Source organism: Phragmites australis, chromosome 15, assembly GCF_958298935.1.
Source record: "Phragmites australis chromosome 15, lpPhrAust1.1, whole genome shotgun sequence".
Classification (NCBI taxonomy): Eukaryota; Viridiplantae; Streptophyta; class Magnoliopsida; order Poales; family Poaceae; genus Phragmites; species Phragmites australis.
In genome coordinates, this window is record NC_084935.1 from 25,477,639 (window position 1) to 25,491,376 (window position 13,738).

The window sequence follows — 13,738 nt, forward strand, 5'->3', positions numbered from 1 at the left end:
TGTTCTCCAAGATCGAACTTCGCTCAGGATATCATCAGTTGAAGATTCGAGCATCAGACATCCCTAAAACCTCTTTCATCACTCATTATGGACTATATGAGTATACGGTTATGTTGTTTGGATTGACCAATGCCCCTGCCTATTTCATGTATCTTATGAACAAGGTATTCATGGAGTACTTGGATAAGTTTGTAGTAGTCTTTATCGATGACATCTTAGTTTTCTCAAAGAATGAAGAGGAACATGCAGAACATCTGAGATTGGTTCTACAAAAGCTTAGGGATAATCAGTTGTATGCTAAGTTGAGCAAATGTGAGTTTTGGCTAGATCAAGTTTCTTTTTCAGTCATGTCATCTCCTCCAGAGGAATAGCAATTGATCCAAGTAATGTGAAAGATGTTTTGAATTGGAAGCCTCCCTAGAATGTCTCTGAGATTCAAAGTTTCCTTGGATTAGCAGGTTACTATCGTCGTTTCATAGAAGGTTTCTCCAAGATTGCAAAGCCCATCACAAAGTTACTTGAGAATGGTGAAACGTTTAAATGGACCCCTGCTTGTGAGGCAAGTTTTAAAGAGTTGAAGAAAAGATTAACAACTGGGCCAGTATTAGTTATGCCAGATACACAAAAGCCGTTTTCCATCTACTGTGATGCTTTTCGTCAAGGATTAGGATGTGTTCTTATGCAAGAAGGCCATGTGGTAGCTTATGCATCAAGGCAATTGAGGAAATATGAGGAGAATTACCCGACACATGATTTAGAGTTAGCCTCTATGGTACATGCACTCAAGATATGAAGACACTACTTGATTGAAAAAAGGTGTGAGATCTATTCGGATCATAAGAGTTTGAAGTATATCTTTACTCAGCCTGATCTCAACCTTAGGCAGCATAGATGGTTAGAGCTTATTAAAGATTATGACTTGGGAATCAATTATCATCCTGGAAAGGCGAATGTAGTTGCCGATGGCTTGAGTAGAAAAGCTCATCTCAGTGTAATGACCGTGCAAGATAGACAACCTGAGTTATGCTAAGAGTTTCTAAAGCTCAATCTCGGATTAGTAAACAATGAAGAAGCTGTGATAATGGAAGTTGATTAAACTCTGTGAGAAGATTTTAGAAATCAAGCAGTGTATTAAGGACGGTAAAGCCCTAGGTTTTACCGAGGATGAGAATGGTACGGTATGGTTTGAGAAGCGTATCTGCGTCCCAGATATCAAACCTATCAAGAAAACTATACTTCGAGAAGCACATGAGTCTGCGTATTCTATTCAGCCCAGAAGAACCAAGATGTATCAAGATCTTAAAAACCGTTATTGGTGGTATGGCATGAAGAGAGAGATTGCAGAGTATGTAGCAATATGTGATATATGTCAGAGAGTCAAAGGTGAACATCAGAGACCCGCTAGATTACTTCAACCTGTGAAAGTACCAGAGTGGAAATCAGAAGAAATTAGTATGGATTTTATCGTTGGATTGCCCCGAACTCAATCTGGTAATGATTCTATTTGGGTTATAGTGGATCGTTTGATGAAGGTTGCTCATTTTATCCCAGTCAAGACCACATACACAGGACCTAGACTTGCCGAGTTGTATATAGCTAGAATCGTATGTTTGCATGGAGTACCTAAGAGGATAGTGTCTGATGGAGGAAGCTAGTTCACCTCTAGGTTTTGGCAAAAGCTACATGACTCATTAGATACCCAGTTAAACTTTAGTTTATCATACCATTCGCAGACCGATGGTCAGACTGAGAGGGTAAATCAAATCTTGGAAGATATGTTGAGAGCTTGTGCCCTGAAAAACAAGACTAGCTGGGATAAAAATCTTTCTTGTGCAGAGTTCTCCTACAACAATAGCTATCAAGCTAGTTTGAAGATGTCACTGTTCGAAGCATTGTATGGAAGAAAATGTAGAACACCACTGTTCTGGAATGAAACTGGTGAAAGTCAAGTGTTTGGCCCAAAAATTTTGAGAGAAAAAGAAAGGCAAGTACAACAGATCAAGGAAATTTTGAAAATAGCTCAATCCCGACAGAAGAGTTATGCTGATCATCGACGTCGTGAGTTGATTTTTGAAGCAGGTGACTTCGTATATCTACTAGTTTCACCGATCAGAGGTTTCTGTAGATTAAAAGTCGAAGGAAAACTTGCACCTAAGTTTATATGCCCTTTTAATGTCACACCCGATTTTAAAGGACAAAACTAGATACGGCTTATGTGTGCCCAGGATGTTCAAAACACATAAGGACGTCACAGGTGAATTAACAAAAGTAATACTTTTATAGAAGATATCTGCAGCGAAATAGAAGCACTGGTGCCCAACAACATCACAGGCAACCAACCGGGAGACACGCGCCTAGAACGTCACAACCTCGTCTTGATAGCCTTCGATATCTTCACTCACTAAGCAGTACCACACATGTCACATGGTATAAGGAAAATAGCAAGTGTGAGCACATGACGTGCTCAGCAAGTGTACAAGAGAATAATGATATGCAGGCTTATAACAATGACAGACTGGCATAAGGGTTTATTTGCATAAATGTGAGTAAAGAAAAGATATTTTAACTCAAAAGCATTAAACAGTTATTAAGTGAATATAACCCAAATAACACAACAACTGAACACTCCCAAGGCTAACCACCTAGCAAACCATAACCATCTCGTACCACCAGTACCACCAAACCGTAACCTAAACCATATCCACCACCATTCCATAACCAACTAATAATGTGAGGATCCAAGTCTCTCATGACCGTAAGCACGGCTGATATAGCAGATTTTACACTCTGTAGAGGTTGTCCAGCTTTCCCCACGTGACGTGATTTCATCACCTACAAGCAAGTGACTAAATTCTCCATTTTGTCCATGTTCGCGCAAACACTTACACACTTTCGAGGTGTGTGGCCAAGAGATCACTACAAGGTTGTTACAAAGTTTCTTCTAGTATGTGTATGCCCGCTGAGATTTCACCGCCAGGTTTTACGGAACAAACGTATCTTTCCTACCCAAAAGCCCCCTTTTGCGCCAGATGGTTCTCTGGATCTTTGATCCCTTCCCCATACGTTCACTTTCTCTAGCTAAATGGTTCTGGCTTAAAAGCCTTCCCCACATGTCCACTCCCGCCGTTTGGCACACACAAACTGGAATCCACTAATTAATAAGCCATGCCCTCCCATAAAAGCTCATGGTTGGTACGTTACTTCATGAGTTGTCGCTCCACGAACCGGTCCTTAATTAGGTAACTTGAACAAAGACTAAACCAACAACATAACTATGATCATCATCACCAAAACCTATCTGCTCAAGGCCTAAGGTTCCATGTTGCTATATCAAATTCATTAGCATAATTGCATTCTTTAATCATGTTTATGACACTTCCCAACATCCTGACAGCGTGGCTAAGAAAATCTACCCAAAAGACTCATATTATCTACTACTTAGGCTTCAAGGGATGTAAAGGAAGAACTAGGGCAAACCCTAACATAGGTAACTACCCATCAAGTTGGCATTGCATACAATTTTGTAAAACAAAATAGTTTAAAACATGGGAGCAATATGATCAAGAAGTACACTTACCTTTTACCCAATGCTGCTCTGTGTTGCTAAAATCTTGGTCTTGAAGTCCCTCGAACTGATCCGAAGCGTTATCGACTAATCGCGAATTCTATCAACAAACAAAAGCAACAGCGAATAAACACCAAATAAACTCCAAATTTCAAACATAAAAGAAAGAGAACAGTGGATTGGGATCTTGGTTGGACTAAGCAAATATAACAGAATTGACTGGAGTTCTTTCGAAGAAAGATGGAACGATAAGATCTAGGGCTTCACATAAAATGATAGAAAAGATTGACTGAAGCATTAACATGTGTGACCTACGAATTAATATATTATTTTAATATCATAAACTCATGTGTGTGATACAATGACATGTAGTTCCGAACCTATATGTCATTGTAGCAACCATAAATTTACTAATCAAAATAATATCCTCATGTCGTAGGGATCTAGATGTTAATGAGGAATAACTACTATAGAGATGTGAGACTTGACACCTAAAACTGGCATGGTTGGATAGATCATGATTTTAGGAAAATCTGAGCGCAAGAATCTCCCAAATCAGAGCTAAAATGAAGAAGTTATGGCTATTCAAAGATCCAGGGACTTTTCTACAAAAGATGCAATTATTGGAATTATTTGTGTACTGGAAAAGAGAATTATTGCGTCAGCTGATGCAATAAATAGGAAAGAATTAAATTTAAAAGGAAAAGCTGACTGGGCACGATGACTATGCTGTTTTGGCTGATGTGGTAGACACATGGGTTGACACGTCATCAAGGATGCTGACTGGGTTTATGTGGACACGTCGCAGCCTCTGATTGGTTGGAGAAGGGGTATTCTGATGATCTAATCTCGGAAGTTTAGATTGGATCCAACGGACGGGAGAGAGAGCAAAGGTGTTAACGGCTGGCGGTAGGGACAGAGACGGCGGAGGGAGCTCAGGACGGCGATGGACTCGCCAGAGCGAAGCGAAAAGCTCGTCGCCGGCCCCGGTTTTCAACATAAAGAAGCGGCGGAGCAAGAGATGCGGTCGAAGAACTCACCTAGGATGACAGGGGGCTCAGAGAGGTGACGACACGAGCCAACGGTGAGAGGAGGCGGCAGCGACTCTCGAAACTCGGTGGTGGCGGTGCTCCGGTGGAAGGAGAGCGAAGGTGAGGGCGGGTCATCCTCAGAAGGCGACGGCGGATCTTGAGAGTGGATAGATGGTGGCAATGCGGCACTAGGGCAGCGGGCCATTGAGCTCGACCGAGGAGCTCCAATGGCAGTGGGCAGCGCTAGGGTTTGCGCATCTCAGCGATTAGGGCAAGGAGGCGGTGACTTGATGACGAAAACGAGGTGAGGGTGAGACGGGGTGCGTCGGGGACTACTTATAGCGCCTAGGGAGGCATGTGGGGCCGGGAATCGGCGGCGGCGTGGCATACTCGACTCGGACTCAGCCGGTGTCCTGGTCGGAGATGATGGCTTGGCGGGCCTACATGGCAGCGGCACAAGGCGGTGACGGAATGGCACGGGGCGCCATCGGGCGTGGGTGGATGCGGCTCAGAGAGCAGGCGCGGCTTGATGGGGACTCAGGCTAGCACACGGGACCCAGGTGGGAAGAGGGGAGAAAGGTGGCCTATTGGGCCAATAGGCCGAGGAGGGAAAAATGGGCCGCGCCTAATGGAGGAGGAAGCACAGGCTGGGCCAAGCCGAGAGGAAGAGCAGGCTGGGTTGGGCCAGAGAGAGGGGGAAGAAATGGATTGGGCTGGACTTAGATTAGGGTTTAGGCTTTTTATTTTGTTTTGCGATTTCCATGAAAGCAAATAAAACCTAGATAAAATACCAAATAAAGCCTAAAAATTCTAGAATAACTCCGGCAAGCTTTTGAAATCATTTAGAAGCCAAAATATTTTGAACTCATAAAACATGTTGATATTTTGAAAATTAAATATTGCTCGAATGATTCAAATAAAATCCAAATGAGATCAAACAAAATCCAATAAAATCCAGAGAAAATAAAACCTAAATGCCTGATTTCATCATGAATGCATTCAAACAAAAAAATAATCCTAATTCAAATCTGAATTTGAATTTAGAAATTAGGATTTTTCCAATTCTATGTTTTTAATCCATAACTAATCTTAGAATTTTTTTAGAGATTTGAGAAATCTGAAAATTAGGGTGTGATATTTAAGGTGGTGGAAAGCCGAGGAGAAGTAGCGTATCAATTGGAACTACCACCTAAGTTAGCAGATGTTCACGATGTCTTCCACGTTTCGCAGTTGAAGAAATGCCTACGAGTTTCTGAAGAGCCAATGCCCCTAGACGAAGTAGAAGTTGGAGAGGATCTCACCTACATGGAGTATCCTGTCAAGATTCTAGAGACGTCAGAGCGAATTACCAGAAACAGAAGAATTCGTATGTGCAAGGTGCAGTGGAGTCACCATTCCGAAGAAGAAGCGACATGGGAAAGAGAATCAGATATGAAAGTCGAGTTTCCGCAGCTCTTCTTCGATCCTTCCGAATCTCGAGGGCGAGATTCATTCTAAGGGGGTAGGTTTGTAACACCCTGATTTTTGGATTTCATAATTTCCTAAAAACTTTCCTATAAATAAATTAGGGTTTAAATAAATAGAATAGGTAAAAACCTATTTTCTAAATAAATTTAATATTGACATAGGTTATACTTATTTTATTTGATGCATTCATGCGGGAATAGATGCATTAGAGTTTTATCATGTGGAAATTAGTTTTGAAAACACCGCGGAGCACCGTTTATATTTTGGAAAAGTTAAAAAAAAGCTTTCATAAAAGAAAAACCTCTTTTCTTCTTTTGGGTCGAATCCTTCAACTTTTTTCCTTTTTCTTTTCTTCTTCTCGGCCCGCTTTTTCTTTCTTCCCAGGGCGAGCCCGTGTAGCTCTCCGTCCACCCCGCCTCCCGCCTAGGCCGTGCCTCAGCCCAGCCGCCTGCTGCCGCTCCGCCCGCCCTCTTAGATGGTGCCTCGGCCAAAGACGCCTCCTCCCAGCCATTGCCGCATGGGCCCCGCACCCGTCCCCTACCTCCGACCCGAGCTCAGACTCTGGCTGAGTCCGTCTCGCACCTGACACGCCGTCACCTCTCGACCAAATCCCAACCAACCCCGGCTGAATCCCAACTCCCCACGATATATTCCCTGCCTATATAAGTCCCCTACCCCTTCTCGTTATGTTTCGCCTCCCCGAGCCCTAGCGCAGCTGTCACCATTGCCATCCACGCTGGAGCTCGCGTCGCCGCTGCTCCGGAGCTTACCGACCGGTCCTTCGGCTTTGCAAGCTTAAGGGCAAGTCCGCTGACCCCTCCTTGTCGCCTACCGGCTGCCGGAAGACCTCCTTCGCCGCTCACCGAGTTTCTCCGCCGCCGCGCATCATCGCCAGGCCTCAATGAGTCTCCCCGCCGTCCGGATCTGTTTCAAACGAGTTCACCTTTCGCCCCGCTCCGTTTTCCGCCGCTCGTCGTTGTCTTCCTTGCACGGTGATGAGGTTTTCACCCCTCTACGGCGCGTTTGCCGCCGCTAATCCCCATGCGCCACCGTGCCTGAGCTCTCCGCTGCCAGTCGCCCCTCTCTAGCCGCCCTCTCTCTTCTCCTCCATCCGATCCACAAACGATAGCCAAGATTAGATATAGTTATACCACTTCACCAGCCAATGACGCGATGACACGTGTTTTACATAACCCAGTCAGTGCCGTGTCATCGCCCAGTCAGCAGCCACCTCAGCCTTTACGCCGACGTGTCCACCACGTCAGCAGCTCTTTACCCAGTCATCCTCTATTTATTTATTTATTTCAGGAAAATTGCAACTTTTGCACTTTAGCCCGTGAACTTTTCTGTTTTTACAAAAAAAAACCCTACCTTTTTATAGTTTAGTCCCTAAACTTTCCAATATTTACAAATAGGTCCCTCTATATTTACAAAAAGGCCCCTGTCCTTTCTGTTTTATTCAAAATAGGCCCTTTTTCTTTTTAGATTTAATCCAAAACTAGTTTTTAGCATAACTTTCTCATTTTAGCTCCGATTTAAACTATTTTTGTGCTCACGCGTTCGTAGCGACGTGTACTATCTTTTAGTACCTTTTTCATAGATGTTAGCTCTTGTTTGGTGTACTATTCTTAGTTAGTTTTGTTGTATATTTTTCCGGTGTGTATCGTGAGCAGACGAGGAGCAGTTCGAGAATCTCCAAGACTAAGTCTTTGAAGAGTCTGAGCAGCAAGTTGGAAGAGGCAAGTGTCCTTGAACATTTCGATCCTAGTTTTTCAAATGCGTTCTTTATTTAAAACATACATGCTATTAATTCTAAATCCCATTTACTTATAGTACCATGTTCCATATTTTCCTTGTCACCCTAGTTGTCAGTAGTGGTTATGTTGGGTAGCTTATGCGTAGCTTCGCACAAGGGTATGTATGGGTTGTTGGTTAAACGTGACTAATGAACTATGCAACTATGAGTTGGGAATTCTGGTAATTGTGTAGCAATATGGAACATAGGGATGTCGAGCAGAAGGTTGGGTGATAATGGTGCGTGAAGCACTATGGTTGGTGGTAGTGTCTACTTGATATCTTAAAGACCGGTTCGTGGAATGGGTAACCCCGATTAATAGTTCAACCACGAGGCTTATATGGGTACGGTCTGACCAATTAATTAGAGGATCCTCAACATATAATGTGTCAATGGTAGTGTAGTGGAAGGGAAGAGTGATTCTTTCTGGAGCTACAAGGTGCAAGAGGGGACTTCTTGGTGGTGTGACTCCACTTTGATGGTGGTGAAACCTCAGCAGGCTTATTCTTGTTGGGAGGATGCTTTGTAATAGCCTTGTAGTGATCTCCTAGCGACACACCATGGACGTGTGTTAAGTGTTTTGCAAACACGGCAACATGAAAATCACGACTCATGGGTAAAGTTGGACGACCTCTACAGAATGTAAAACTGGTATATCAGCTGTGCTCACGGTTAAGAACGGCGTGGTCCCTTCACATGATTAATTGGTTTGGTTTAGTTGGTTTGGTTGGATGGGTTGTTACCTGTGATGGGTAGCAGTTGAGGATGGTTGTTGGTTACCTACGATGAGTATCAAGTCGGTTGGTTTGGGAACCTGATGTGGATTTCAGGAAGTTGGGAAATATGTGGAGATGTTTCTAGAGGATTGGTAGTTAATGTTGATTCACCTAGTTAAATAGGATGTTTTTATAACTCTTACGTTAGCATAGTTAGCATTTATACAAATTATACATGTTATAGCACGTTCCTTTATTTAAGCTTGCATGTCATTCATTTTCCACACTTGCAGAGTACGACATGTACTCACACTTGCTATTTTCATACAAATGTCCATCAAATCGCTGCTCAGACAATGAAGGAGAACCAGACTACTAGTCAGACGGAGATGAAGATCACTAGGTTGGTAGATCCCCTGGACGATTGCCTGTGGAAGATGGGAGCTTCGCTGTGTTTTGCTAGTGTGTCTTGGTTAAGACCTTGAGGTCCTTTCTATTTATTTGAGTTAAACGTTGTAATAATGGCACTGTGTGTGATACACTAATGAAGTCGCTGCATGTATGAAACTTGATCATGGCATATATGTAGTTTACATCTAGTTTTGTCCCTTTATAAAACCAGGTGTGACAAATGTTGCACCACTTTGGAAAGCCCGATGAGCTCACGCTCGTATGCCGCCAATTTTATGTGGTGGTCTGCTAATTTTTGGCTAAAGAATGCAACTAGGTGCCCCTCCTGTTGTAGAACTACTCCTATGCCTTGGCCGGAAGCGTCGCACTCCACGATGAAGGTAATATCAAAGTTGGGAAGGCGATGTGTAGGAGAAGTGGTGAGAGCCCCTTTGAGCTTAGTGAATGTAACACCCTGATTTTCAGATTTCTCAAATTTCTAAAAATTTTCAAGATTATTGAATAGCTTCACGAGTAGTATAGGTGTAAAACCTATTTTCTTAATCAATCAATCAATATAGGTTATTATTTTGTGTGCATTGCATGCTGAGTTTTGTTAAGAGCCAGGTAAATGTATTAGAGTTCTTTTTCTTTTCTTTCTGTTTGGTGTTTTGAGTGAAAAAGATTTTGAAAAGTTTTTTACAAAACTCAATAGTAACTAAGTTAAGGATCTTAATTGTTGGAATTCAAAAGCCTTGAATTAATCATCTATTCAATCCTTGATCATATCTGGTCCTTCTCCAGCTCAATTCAAATCTTATCCAAATCCTTGTTTAAAGTCAATCTCTCTTTTTTCTCAAATTCTACCCAAATCCAAATTCAAATTCCTTATCTACTCCTATTCTTGTTCAACCTCATTTTTCATTTCTCTTAAATTCACACCAAACTCAATTCAAATTTAAACCCTATTCAAATTTCTCTGTAAAAGTTTCTTTTCTAAACCCTAGATATATCTAAAATGTCTTTGGGCTCAATTTTGCTCAAGTCCAAACCCTTAGCTAAGTCTTCTAGAAGGCCCAACACAAAGGATCCACGAAATCTGCAAATTTTCACGGAGTCCTGAACAGCCTCATCTTCTCATGACGTTTGGAGTTCAAAACGGCCCCAAATGCAAATCTTGAAAATACCAAAGTTGTAGGCCTCGTCGAGATCTTCGATTTGAACCTATGGAAGTCACATTTTGGATAATGGAGCTGGGAGTTATGGCCCCCAAAATCAGTGCTGCGCAGAGAAGTCCGAGTTCAAACAGTTTATCTTGTGACACATTTTTGGAATTCAAGATGGCATTTTCAGAAGTTTTGATGACTACCAAAGTTGTAGATATTTTCGAGTACTTCAATTTAGAATCAAGAAACTTCCAATTTGGAGTCTGGACGATGGATATATCATCCTCGGAATACAGAGCTACGAAAAAGGAAATCGTAACCCACTCGAACTCGAATCCGATTCGTGTTCGGTTTGGACTGCACCTCAACTAGCCGCTCCTACCCCTCTAAATATGAGTTGCACGCCCTCTCCTACCACTATTCCAAGCCCCCAAGCCCTAGAAGTTGCTGCTGCCCTATCCGTGTGTCATCGGAGCGCCGCCGTTCGCCGGAGCCCCCGCCGCCGTCGCCCGTGGTGCGCTACGTCGTCTTCTCCGCGAATCCTTCTTCCTCGACCATCAAAGCAAGGTGAGGACCCCTTCTTCTCCTCCCTTACTACTATTTTAGTATCATACTAAGTTCCTAGCCAAGCCCTAGCCCCGGCCAAAGCCCGATCTATGCCATCACGGTCGTTGCCATCGCGGACAGCCGCGGGACAGCCGCGCTGTAGCCGATTGGCATCGACGTTCCCGACCGACCAGAGGTCAAATCACCAAACCCTTTCACTGGTGCATGTCCCATGATGTTCCCCATGCCCTCACCAACCAGGTCGGCCAGTAGAGCAGCCAAACTACCACAATCAAGGTCGACATACCCGCTGTCTGATTTTTGGACGCGTTCTACGCGCGCACCGGATTTGCATTTGCGTTCCCCGTCAATCCGAAAGCCGTACAGATGCACCAACTACGTCACAGTGTGTCCCATGGAGTCTTCTACGTGACCCTAGGAGCCCATCCCCATTTGTGCAGCGACACGACCAGGACGCCATTGCCAACCACAGCATGTCGCAGCCATCACCCATCTCATCTCTGCTGATCGTTCTTCCTCTCGGTGGATGATCTACCCAAAACTATGCCATAGCATTGTGTTCCCGGGATATATGAACATCTTTTTTCAAACGGTTTCTCAAATTTCATAGCCAATCTCTAGGAACGCTAGCGTCTTCATTCTTGAATCTGTTCGCGGTCACCACCAAACCTAGAAGCAGTCATCGTTGTTTTGCCGCTATCTCGGATGACCCCTTCCAAAACCAACCATACCGCTGAGTTAGTCTTTCCACGTTCTACGCCATGCTTCCCTCATTTCATTGAAACACCACTGAAGCCGACATCGATGTCTGTGGCCACATGCCTGATCGCCATCTTCAACGAAACCCGAACCACCACCGCTATATAGAGTCACCAGTAGTATCCTTAACCTAAAAGTGCAACCTTTGGCCTTTTTGATCCATCATAGGTGGTCGAGACTAGACCTCTACGTATCCCTGCTTTAATCCAAGATGGTACTTGCATAGCATACCAAGTCAGCCCCACATCATTCTCCTTAGCCTATTCAGCGAAGTCTGGTCTGCCATACACTTTTGAATCTTGCGCAATAATGTTGTCAAGCCTGACACAGTGATTGTGCAATAAAGCCTTTCCCATAGGGAGATAGTTTCCTTTTCAGTCTAATCCATCTCCCGAAAGTTGTTCTCTTTTCATCTTAACTCCGATTTAGACGATTCTTGCGTCTAAATATTTCTAAAATCATCTCTATCCAACCATAGTGTTTTTAAAGTGTTTTAATGATGTTTGGTATGTTGTTCTTAGTGTTTTCTTTGTGTTATTTGTCGGTAGTTCTCATGATTAGTCGATAACGTTCTGGAGCAGTTCGAAGGACTTCAAGATCAAGATTTCGACAACACTGAGCAGCATTGGGTAAAAGGTAAGTGTCCTTGATCATATTGAACATATATTTTTAAATGTTTTGTTTTACAAAATTGCATGCAGAGTCAATATGATGGGTAGTCACCTATGTTAGAGTTTTCCCTAGATTTTCCCTTATCATCCCTTGGAACCTAGATGGTTTATGGTTAGATGTCTTTGTTGAGTAGATTGCTTAGCCATGCTTTTGGGATATTGGGAAGTGGCATATACTTGACTAATGAACATATGCAACAATAGTGGTTAACTGGTTAATGGTCTAGTAACATGGAACCTTAGGCCTTGAGCAAAGTGGTTTTAATGGTTGTCATGGTTATGATGTTGGTTTAGTGTTTGCTCAAGTAACCTAAGTAAGGACCAGTTCGTGGAGCGACAACCTGAAAAGTTCCGTACAAACACGAGACTGATATGGGAAGGCTTAGCCGATTAATAAGGGTTCTTCCAGTGTTGTATGGGCCAGATGGGAGGCGTGGATGAGGGAAGGTAATTCTCAGAAACCACATGGCACAAGAGGGGGCTTCTAGGTGGTAGCACCTAGCGGTGAAACCTGGAGTGTTTGTTACACATACTGGGAGGATTCTTTGTAAAGGCTTCGTAGTGATCTCTTGGCAACACACCACTGGCGTGTGTATAGTGCTTGGCCGGCATTGCAACATAGAGACTTTAGTCATCTACTTGCAGGTGATGAAATCACGACTCGTGGGAAAGTTGTACAACCTCTGCAGAGTGTAAAATCTGATATATCAGCCGTGCTCACGGTCATGAGAGACTTGGATCCTCACATGATTAGATGGTTATGGTTATGAGTTTGGTTGTGGTTATGGTTCTGGTACAGGGAGTACTAGATGGTTGTGGTTTTGGTTATAGTACAGGGAGTACTAGACAGTTATGGTATGAAAGGTGGGGAGCCTTGTATGCTGCGTGTTGGACTGTATGGGTTACATTCACTTAATAATTGCTTAATACTTTTGAGTCCAAATATGTTTTCATTACTCGCATTTACGCAAAAATACCATTTGTTAGCCTATTCTTGATATAAGCCTGCATATCATTATTTTTCCCACACTTGCTGAGCGCGTCATGTGCTCACACTTGCTATTTTCCCTACACCAGGCAACATATATGCTGCTGCTCAGTGAGTGAAGATGTTGAAGACTATCAAGACGAGGTTGTGACATTCTAGACGCGTGTCTCCCGGTCGGTTGCCTGCGGTGTTGTTGGGCACCAGTGCTTCTGTTCCACTGCAGATATCTTCATAGAAGACAATATATATCAATTGCTATAAGAGTTTAACGTTTATTTAATAAAAAATATTGCTTTTGTTACTTCACTTGTGACGTCCTTATGTGTGTTGAACATCTTGGGTACAAATAAGCCGCATCTGGTTTTGTCCGTTAATACCGGGTGTGACAGTGAAGGCGAGCTCAGCTACCGGCGTCCAAGCGAATTGATTACGACGGAGCATTGTTGTCAAGGGCTCGGCGATGTGGGCGTCTGAATTGATGAAATGAGTATAGTAGCCGGTGAGGCCGAGGAAGCCACGCAAGGCCGTGATAGTTGCTAGTTTGGGCCAGGCGTCGACCAACCGTAGCTTGTCTGGATCAGCCTCCAAGCCAGTACCGGAGATGATGTAGCTGAGGTAACCCA